The sequence below is a fragment of the Acinonyx jubatus genome, chromosome A3 (genome assembly GCF_027475565.1).
Source record: "Acinonyx jubatus isolate Ajub_Pintada_27869175 chromosome A3, VMU_Ajub_asm_v1.0, whole genome shotgun sequence".
NCBI classification, from domain to species: Eukaryota; Metazoa; Chordata; class Mammalia; order Carnivora; family Felidae; genus Acinonyx; species Acinonyx jubatus.
The window spans coordinates 70,916,286-70,927,134 of record NC_069388.1 but is presented as its reverse complement, the minus strand read 5'-3'; the positions used below and the strand labels follow the sequence as shown (position 1 = coordinate 70,927,134).

General features: G+C 41.7%; 1 pseudogene; it reads left to right on the top strand.

Moving 5' to 3' along the window:
- The first annotated feature begins 3,260 nt into the window (after nt 1–3,260).
- Nucleotides 3,261–3,807, top strand: LOC106977183 (60S ribosomal protein L17-like; annotated as a pseudogene).
- The last annotated feature ends 7,042 nt before the right edge of the window (nt 3,808–10,849 follow it).

Below are 10,849 nucleotides of genomic sequence, written 5' to 3'. Positions count from 1 at the left end.
TATTGATGAAACAGATTTGAATTTCTAAGGTTTAGTTGTTTTTCACAAATGTGAACAGTTAACTTTGCACAATCCTTGCTCTTATCAATCATTTTAAAGACAGATATTTGTTACATACCCATTATTCACCTACCATTGTGTTTGCTTCTGTGAGGCATACGAGACATGTAAGAAATGGATCTCCTGAAGAAGCTTAAAAATCCAGATAAAGGGGCAAAACTAATATGTGTGGGGAAATTTAATACAGGATTATATGCCAAAGGAGAACAAATTTCCCTGCCCGCCGCCCCTTCCCCCCCTCCCCCCCCACCCCGGCTTCTTCAAGGAGGAATTTTCCTAAGCACATGTCAAACTGTTCTTTCCCTTTTATTCACTCCACCCCCATGGAGGGTAGGAGTCACCTACATGATTGGTGAAACATGCTCTAGATAGTTCCATCCTTCCTCCTCTTGGGAGCTAGCTTGTCCACATAGGGCATGGGCTCTCTTCAATCCTTCTCTTGCAAAGTGTATGTTTCTCCTGGACACCTATCTATCACTTGCCCTATGGGAGCAAGTCTGCCTAAACAAATGTAGAGGTTAGTCTAACAAAGCCACTTGGTAATAAAGTTGATATTTTGTCTGTTTTAATTCTCAGTTTTTACAGAAACCAGGTTGGGGGAGACCTGAACGGTATAGGACCCTGAAGCTAATATCCATGGTAAATCAGCCTGAGCCATGAGTGGTTGGGGAAGACTCACTGGGGTTGGATCTTGAAGGATGACTAGGCTTAGAAGATAGAAAGAAGGTAAGGCATCTTTGCAACCTCATTTGAAACTGTTTAGCTTTTAGACTAATGTAATGGGGAGAAATGACAAGGATTTTCCTATTGCAGATGACCTCAGAGGCCAGGAAGAATATTTGTATGAATATCACAAAGGAAAAGAAACTAAGAGTTGAATTCTAGATCTTGTTTTTTTCCCCATGCTTGTTGATTGAAGCAACTTTATGTTCATGGCTCATCTAAATGCAAAATGTTCTCTAAAGAGGTTTCATTTGTCCACATCCACTAGTCAAACTCCTCTAAGCCCTGGGAGAAATGGATCAGCCTGCCAGAGGACACTGATGCTGCAAATTCTACCAGTTAAGAGCAGGAGGGGCAGGGGGCCACTTCCTAGAACCACTCAGCATCTTCAGTGCCTCCCACTTCTTCAGGGTCTTTAGGATGGACGTTGGGAATCAGATGGCAATATGGAGCACAGGTTTTGAAAACATGTTTGAAAGTGGCCACTCACACCCTGTGTGACTGTGGGTGAATCAAGTAAGCGCTCTGTACTTTCTCCTCATGGGTCAGACACTGGGATCAATGCATACTTGGAGGCCACTGCAAGGTTCTGGATGGAGCTTTTGTTAGAAAATCTCTGTTAACCAACAAGTTCCTGGAGCTCTATACAACCTTGTGGATTTGAACACAAACAAATAGAAAATGTCTATTATCTCCAAATTAGCCCTCCTACTGTGTTTTCAAATGCATCTGAAATTCCCATTTACATGCTGCAATGGTAAAAAGCCTCTCAAATCTGAGCTGATTGCAAAAGGATTGATTTCCAGCAAATATGGCAAAATGACCAAGAGGGATTCAGGACAGCATCTTGCATACTGTGATGTTCAATAAAAGGTCTTTGGCTCCAGATGAGAATAAGGATTCCTTAGCAGGTCACGCACAGTTGTTGATTCCCTGCTTCCTCCACTTCTTCCATGCCCCAAATCTCCCCTCATTCCATGCCCAAACAAATTACCAAACGTGAGAAGAGGAAAGTTGGAGTCCTGCTGTGTTTATTTTGCTTTATTTGTTCTGGATTTAGACTTAAAACCTTCCAGTGGATGAACTGTATCAAGGGCTTTTCATTTCATATTGTGAAATGTGTTGTTATGCATAGTTCATGCTATTAAAAAACAAAACGTGTAAACCTAAATTAAAATGCATAGCGTGGATCCCTCAGAGGGGGCTTCTGAAACAAGCAGGGCATGAAATGTTGCATAGATTTCTTGTTAACCAGAAAATTATTTTAGCAAGCGACCCTTCCTGAAGCCTCGGGAAGGAGCTGGTGTGTTGTGATCCTCTGAAGCTGTAAGGTAGGTGCTTGATATTACGCACATTTATCTCGGTTGCCAGGAACTCTACATTGCCATCTGTCTTAAGCTTTGCCAGAAGCTACCTGTGGTTTAAAAGGACGGAAAGGTCTGGACAACAAGGGGGCTTAGGGAAATAATGTGGAAATAAAATATTCGCAATTTTGTCGTTAACTTTACTCTTGACACACTGTGTGAGGTATTTACCACTCTTTCTCAGGCTTCATGCTGTGAGGATACCTTCGTGATGATTTTTTAAAAAGACAAAACTAACTTCCTATGGTGGACACAGTCATAACACAGTGTCTGGAAATGCAGTTATCGGCCCTTCTATCAGGGCTGTTTGCTCGTGCACTGGATGGAGCCATGAACCCCTGAGTGAAGAGCTCTCTGTGAGAGGAGGCTGGAATTTTTTGCTGGTCTTCAGTTCCTCTATAGCCAAAGGCAATAAGAGAACTGAGACAGTCATCAGCAGTTAGAACAAATCCTCTTTCAGGCTACATTTCCAGAAATTGTCTCTATGCAGTGGCATTACTACTGACATCTGCCCCTTCTGTTTTCTGCAATTGCATTATAAAGAAATGGCTTTGGGAGTCAGATTTGAAATTGTGGCTATTCACTGAACTGTGGACCACTAACTAAGGCCCTGCCTAGGTATGTGAAGGAGAAACAGAAATTGCCTGGGTAAATGAAAATGTCACAGTAAATATGTTGTGTTTTAATTCCAGCCTTATACAACATAATCCGAATCCATGTAGTATAATCCAAAAAAAAAAAAAAAAATGAAGCTGTGAATCTAAATGGTAATTGGCCAGCAGTTCTGAGAGATCCAGCATGGGCCATCTACTTCATTACTTGCTCTGTGACCTTGGCCAACTTAACTTCTGCTTCTAGATTTCTAAAGTGAAGAGTGATGAAGATCCCATGTCATGGCACGTAACTCACCAAGCCCAGTGCTTGGCACATTAGGAGTTTCAATGTTTCTACCTTTTCATTTCCATGCTTTGTCCTGTCCCTGTTTTATGTTGTTTTCAGTATGACAAGGTTCAACAGTAGAAGTAACAAGGTGACATCAGAAATCACGCTTTCCTGTTTACTTGAAAACAAAAATCACTTCTACCCTTAAACAGTCTGAGGTGATCTCTGAAAATGGTTTGCTATTCACTTGATCCAGAAAACCCTACAAAATCATGCAGATCAAGTTTCAAATCTTCATGCTCACTTTAAGAACACATGTGCAACTACCCAGGTCACATTGGTGGCATATCTGAAAAGCCACCATCTATTTGAAGGATGTCATTATGCAGAAGTGATGTGTGTCATTCCATCACTACAAGGGTGGACTTGGTAGGTGTGCCCAGGCCAAACAGTGGGGCTGGACACAGGGTTGGTGGCCCAAAAAGAGTGCTGAATTTTTATTGCACATGCTAAAAAATTCAGAGAGTAATGCTGAACTTCCGGGTTTAGATATAGATTCTCTGGTCAAGCATATCCAGGTGAACAAAGCCCCTAAGATGTGGAATAGAACTTTCAGGGCTCATGGCTGGATTAACACATACATGAGCTCTCCCTGTCACATGGAGATGATCCTTACTGGAAAAGAGCAGATTGTTCCTAATCCAGAAGAGGAGGCTGCACAGAAGAAAAAATACCCCAGAAGAAACTGAAGAAACAACAACTTAGGGCCTGGGAGTAAATTCTGTATAAAATAAATGCAAATAAAAGTAAAATCAGAGAAAGAAATCACAACATTAAAGAGATTTTCCTTGATGACACCACATAAAGAAGTTGTCCAATTATGGAGAATCTTCACTGTAAGAACAATCTTTTTTTTAAGTTGCCTGATTTCAATGGGTCTGACCCATGAAAACTTGCCTATCTTTCTGCACTTCCTCCATGACATTCCTTAGTAATCTCTTGCATCTTTCATCAGTAAATGATTATAGAATATGAAATTTGTTAGGAGCGGAGATAGCTTTAGGATCTTTGGAAGATCTGGGCCCTAGGAAATGGGGATACTAAGTCTTAGGGATTCCTCTACCATTGACTTGCTGTGATGTGTTGGGCAGCTTCAGGTGAGAAAATGAGTGTAAAAGCATTTGTCAAGGATGAATTCTTTTCCCCCACCTTTCTGCAGTCCCCTCTAGATGGAGACAATCTGAGCCTGTGTCCCTGAAGAGCTTCCAGTTTTCAGCTTAGTGATAGCAGGATGTGTAGGTCAGGAATCCCAGGGCTCACGGGGCTGAAGAGGTAAATGAATGGAGGTCGAAGTCAAAGAAGAATGGAAATGGTGAAGACTGGTCAGTTGGAGAGCATAGCCCATGTAACCTTTTTTCTAAATCCAACACTTATTTGAATGTACACATATAAAAATGGTGTCTACAGCTCGTTGCCAGTTGAGATTCTACTGTGGACAGTGGGTTGGAAACTCAGGTGAACCTAAGACAGGTGCTGACCAGCCTCTTCCAGGTGTTGTTCTTTTTGGAAGGGGTAGGCCCCAGTCTGAGTTGTAGTTCCCTCCCAACCCCACCATTTCTAAAGGATTTGGTCTCATGACAGCCCCTCATCCTGGAAAATCAGCAGAATTTTATGTGCCAAAATTTCCTCCAGTCAGCATGGGATGCTGATGCGCACCTAGTCACACCTTTGGTTTGTTTTGCAATTCAGAATTGGGTTTCCCTGCTGTGGCTGATGCAGTTGGCTTTGGTTACAGTGCAATATATTCAAATAAACATTTATGAGGGTAAGTAATCATATTTTATGCAAACAAATTATTCTTCTATAAAAGTCACTTTTAAAAAATGCATGCTATTTTTTTTGTCAGTCAGCATATCAAGTTAATAAAAGTTATTGTATCATCAAATTTCCCTTCATGGCTGTGTATTGTTCCATTTATGTTATATTTAGAAGGTTGGTCTCTACTTTGTTTCTCCCCTCCCCCCCCATTAAAGTTTTATACTTTCACCACTCATATAAGAAATCATGATTAGATCACATATCACATAATTATGGCAAAAAATAGAGAAGGCTACTTCTGAAAGAGGCAAAGTGTTCATTAAAAAATGTACGTAGGTTCCAAATCCAAGGAAACACATGAATTACTAGCTCATTAAAATTGGAGTTCATTATTAAAATAAAGTGTCTCCTTGATCAAATAATGCAATACTTTTCTGGCCCATTTTAGGTATCTTTTGTGCTTCTTTATCCAGGAATTCCTGGTTGCTGCTGAGGAGCCTGTGCAGGATGTGATGGAAGAGAACCGTCATTAGCTACCTTCTCTCCTCAGTGAAGGAAGAACATAATGAGACTCAGACATGTCTTGATGCACTTACTCACTTGAATGCAGAAAAGTGCTTCTAGGGAAGAGCACTGGAGATGCTTTCAGTTCTAAGGGTGTCTGGAAGGGAGATCAGGAGGAGGAGGTTATGGGAATGAAGCACTGGGGGTAAATGGGGTGAGTCATTGTAGAGCATAACCGTTCTGAAGTGTTCTTCTGGGAGAGACCCTAAATAGGTAATCAGGATTAAGTGTCCCCAATGTGTGGCCCATTCTGTGCTACATACAGTGGTCTCCATGGAGCATGCAGTCTGCTAGGGGAAATATCCAAAGCCTCTGAACCCACAGGCTTAACTGGGCTCCCCAGATATTGCCGTAGTGGGGAATGCTCCTGCTCCTCAGCAGCTCTCTGAAAAGAAACCCTCTGAAGGCCATATGAGTTTAGTTTCCATTCTGCATGAGTGAGTATATGGTCTGGTTACTTTTGGTGATGGAACATAATTCTCTAGAATAATTTTCTGACAGTTTCCAAAGATGATGGCATTTGATCAGGCAAAACCTTGTACCCAGAGTAAGCACCTGCATGCCATCCCTCTAAAGACTGAGATGAAGGAGACAGGGAGGAACACAAAACATAGACTTGTGCCAGGCGATATAGGTCCCATTCCTATTTGGCCACTTGCTAGCTGTGTAACCTTGGGTAGATAACTTGATCTTTCTGCGTTTCCGTTGCCTCATCTAGACGGTAGGGTTAATGGTATCTACTTCTTGTGGTTAATGTGACTATTAAATAAGAGAATGCACATAAAACAACTATCATAGTACTTGGAATAAAATAGGTACTGAAAAAATAGTAGCTTATTACTTTTATTATGGTGATTTCCCATCACTGTAACTCTAGCATAAAAGGGTTAAACTGCTTTGCATATACTACTTAGACATGCAGTTGTCTCTGGTTATTTAAATCCATTTTTATTCTATATTCAGTTTGAAGTACAGTTCATGTCATGAATATTACTTTCAGTCTTTATACTAGACACACTCAGAAAATTATTGCCAGCAATGTATAATAATTATAGTATTTTTGACTTTCATGTTTTAAAAAATAACCAGTCATACTTATAAATATCTAAGTGTAATATTTCCCGTTCTACTAGAAGGGAAAATATTTTTCATTTATTGCAACTCTACCTCTGAAAATAAACACCACGGTGTAAACATACCAACAAGGCTGTCTTGAGCTTAAAAATCAGGGAAAATAAATTTAACTTCAGGGAGGGATAATGAATGCACACCTCAAACACCCCTGTTTGAGAAGATGTATGTCCTAGGAGTAAAGGTGCTGAAAAGTAGCTAGCCAAAATGGGATGCTATCTCAAATTCAAATAAATTGCAATTCTAATGGAGCTGCATCCATTTCCCTCTGGAGCACTTGTTCCTACCCTTGCTCCCCAGCCGGTCTCAGTTCCTGACGCCCTGGTTCCCTCTGTATTTGGCATCAACCACCTTTCCCTTCTATGTAGACACTGACTCCCTCGGGTGCCCTACTTGTGACTGTGGTCTCATTATTCATTTGTCCAACTGTATTCTTCTATCCTGCATTTCTATGTACATCTTGGGCCACTGGATTCTGGCTTCTGTCCCCAAAAGCCACTGTAGTCCATCACATTCTGAGTTGCCTCTGATCTGGTCCTTGGCTTGCTTGCTCCACTCTGGCTGAGCTACTAGTCCCTCCACCTGAAAGGAGCTCCTTCACAGGCACTGGTCACCATGGGAAATGATGCTCTATTTTGAGCCTCACTATGGTCAAGTGAGTTCATGCTGCCTATAAAACCCAGAATGAAGGAGAGTCATAAAACCCAGAATGAAGGAGAGTCATTGATTTTTTTTTTTTTCTCTCTGGCTCAGGAACCTGTGCTGGGGGCAAGATGATGCCTCAGGTGGGCGTGTGTGTGCGTGCGTCAGTGGAAGATGTATCTCTTTTCCTGCGGTGAGAAGAAAATTTTGTCATTTTTAGATGTTGGTTGCTTTAGGAGTGCAAGCTACAGTAAGATCCCTTAGTGGGTGGTGAAACTGATGTAACAAGTTGCAGCCAAGTAGAAGTTTTTCATTAAAAAATGAACTGAAAGACAAAAAGGAAGTCTCAGAGAGCATTTTAATGAGATTATAATATCTCTGTGTATTTAACTATCATCTACCTATCATGTTTGTATGTGTGTGTATACTGGGTTTGCAATGTAAATGTATTTTTTATTTTTATGGGTGATTCTGTGATGGGTTTCTTAGCCATTGTAACTATAGAGAGGGCAGACCAGAGTGAAGCCGAAGGTGTAACTGGCTAAGAAGCAGCAGCTACACATATTACCTGGGGTGGGGGGAGGGGTGGGTTGGGCAACGTTCATGTTTTATCTGTGTTCACACTTATGAGTGGTCTTGTTTTTGTCTTGATCCATCATGACCATAGAGTGGCCTCATCTGATATTGTTGCTCCGTGAAATTGTTTATGTTTGGCAGGAGAACCCCCAGGCCTGGCTGTCAGGGGCTGCTTTTCTCTTTCTCTATTGGATGGTTGTTTGAGTCATTGTACTTCAAGATTAAGATAGACTGCAAGATTGGGACACCAAGGTGACAAGCACATGTCTGTATGCTTACATACGTGGTGTATTTTACATACATATAAAGGTTGCCTAGGTAGGTGTTGACTATATGTTGACATGTATGTTCAGTACCAAGTTGCCTCCTTGAAAGGAAGGGAATTTCACATCCTCCTCATGAAGTGAAGGAAATTCCACAATCTCTTGTGAATCCAATTCACCATCTTCAAACTTGCAATTAACAAATTAGGAAGTTGGGCCCTTGAATCAAAATTCTCTAGTATAATTTGAGTGACAAAGTCAGACATCCTTAATGATGGATGGAATTGATTACCTCCATAAGTTATCATGAGGTCTTGCACATATGCAGTTGTAGCATTCTTTTTTTATTATTATTATTTATTTTTTTTTTTTGAGAGAGAGAAAGAGAGAGAGACAGAGTGAGAGCTGGAGAGGGGCAGAAAGAGAGGGGGACACAGAATCTGAAGCAGCCTCCAGGCTCCAAGCTCCAAGCTGTCAGCACAGAGTTTGATGTGGGACTCGAACCCAGGAACCATGAGATTATGACCTGAACTAAGTTGGATGCTTAACCAACTAAGCCACCCAGGCACACCACATACTTTGCTAAAATCCAGAAACCCTGTGGATGGTCTGAATCAGGCAACTTTGAGGCAGTTGGCAGGGCTGGGAGCGGTGCTGGTAACATGACATGTCTGTGCAGTGAAATTCAGCTGCTCTCCATTTGAAAGACAGCCGTCTGGGATGCAAGGAGAACTTAGAATTATGATGAACCATTGCCTACCAGAGTGGGTTAACACCATAATATCACTGGGAGATCATTCATACTGATGGTGAATTATGCAATGCAACAATGTGCTGACTTTAATTCCAGTGCCATATGGCTTTAGGTTTACTTTCATGCCTCTGGGGGGTGGGATGGGGTAGTTTAAGGGTTTTTGTGTAGAGAAGATCATAAAGGCATGATGTTATTTTATTAGGAGAATGGAAATTGCAGTAAAATGTAGACCTAGGACAGAATGTGGAGATGAAGATATAGCAAATGCAGAATAACTATTTTTGTGTACTCAGTGAGAGCTAGGGGATATTTGTGGCTTCTTTTCATGATTCCTGAGGCCACGGGTGGCTTCAGAATGTCTAGCCCCTGCTGTGGGGCTGTAACATTTAGTGCAAACCAGTCTCAGAGATTTGGATTAGTGGTAGGCATAGAATATATATGTTTGAGTCAAGAATTTTGCTGGGACAATGGCTGAATTGAGTGGTGATCGTTCTAGTAATAGCTAAACATTTTTAAGTACTTATAATGTGTCAGGTACTGGGCTTTCATACATAGTCTTAATTAACTCTCACCACAAATCTGTAAAATAGATAACACTAATGCTCCTATTTTATAGAATGGGTGCACTGACGCTTTGACAGGTTAAATCATTTGTCCAAAATCACACGGTTAATAAATACAAAGCTTAAATAAATGTAGGTAGAAAAGAAAATGAAAATATGCAGTGCTTGGAATACCCAAACATGTTTTAGAAGGAGGAACATCTGTTGAGATTTCTTAGTCCCATTAAAGCGTCAAGAATTCATTGAGCATCTACCCTGCCAGGGGCTGGGACAGGCACTGGATCCCCACTGTTCTGTAAACAAGTCACCTTCTTGAGTTGAGAACACAGAGGAGCCTTGAAGAGGAGCAAGGGGGGCCCGGGATGTGGCAGGACAGGGGCCCATGTCGGGAAAGTGATGGGCTCCAATGAAGGTCCCCATCACATTCCATCCTTGCTGCCTATACATATCTCCTGATATGTATAGGATATATCTCCTGATTTGAAGTGCTGCCTATACATCCCTGCAAAGAAGATTATAGTCTCCCCATTTTCTAGAAGACAGTTTTGAGTTTGAGAGACATCAACAACTTGCTTAAAGTATGCAGGACTGGGGTGTCTCACTGGCTCAGTCATTGGAGCATGGGACTCTTGATCTTGGAGTTATGAGCTCAAGCCCCACGTTGGGTGTAGAGATGACTTCAAAATAAAATATTTTTAAAAATGTCCCCAGAACTGAATGCTGTGTCTTCCAAGTGCGAAACTCTTTTCAGATCATTGCAGGTGCAGGCCAGCTAGCACTGCACTCACATAAGTTACTTTACCAGTTGTCCTTTTCTGCACCCCTGTTCTCTATTCTAGTCAAGTGCTCACCTCTGTATCACCTGTGAACCCTGGGTCAGCCATGTGCTGGGATTGATGCCCCCAAAAGTCCTGTGATCGGCAGGATTCCATGATCAGTTGTTCATCAGATGGTGCCTGGCTGGTGACTCTGTCTAGAGTTTTGGCCTGAAGTCTTACTTCTTCTTGTCTGCCTTCCTGAGCTCTAGGCCGAGGACACCTCGGTCTAGCCAACCAGATGCCTCATTAACTCCTGCCCGCCTCCTGCCTCCTGTTCTCTATTGCAGGTACTCTGCTCATCTTTGACTTGCCCAGGTTCCAGGACCTATGCTTTGTTATCTCTTTTAGCCTTCCAAGTCTAAATCCTTCCATTATCCTTAATTTTTTTTGGTATTTTATGTTTTTTTGGGTAGTTTTAATTTCTCAAATATAAAGTTATATTAAAATGTTGAATATGCCTTAAAAATACTTGTATTTCCCTGCTGATAGATCCTGGGATGTCCCTGATATGCCCCAGTCATGCCTTTCTGAGATTTGATACTGAGTCATTACAATCCTTTGGCTTAGATGTTCTTATAGGGGTCTATAAGAACCACCCCTCCCCCCTTCAGGAGCCTGACAGAATGTCTGGGCCCCACTCAGGGACTCTGATTTAGCTGCTCTAAATTGTAGTCTCGGGAAACCACAGATA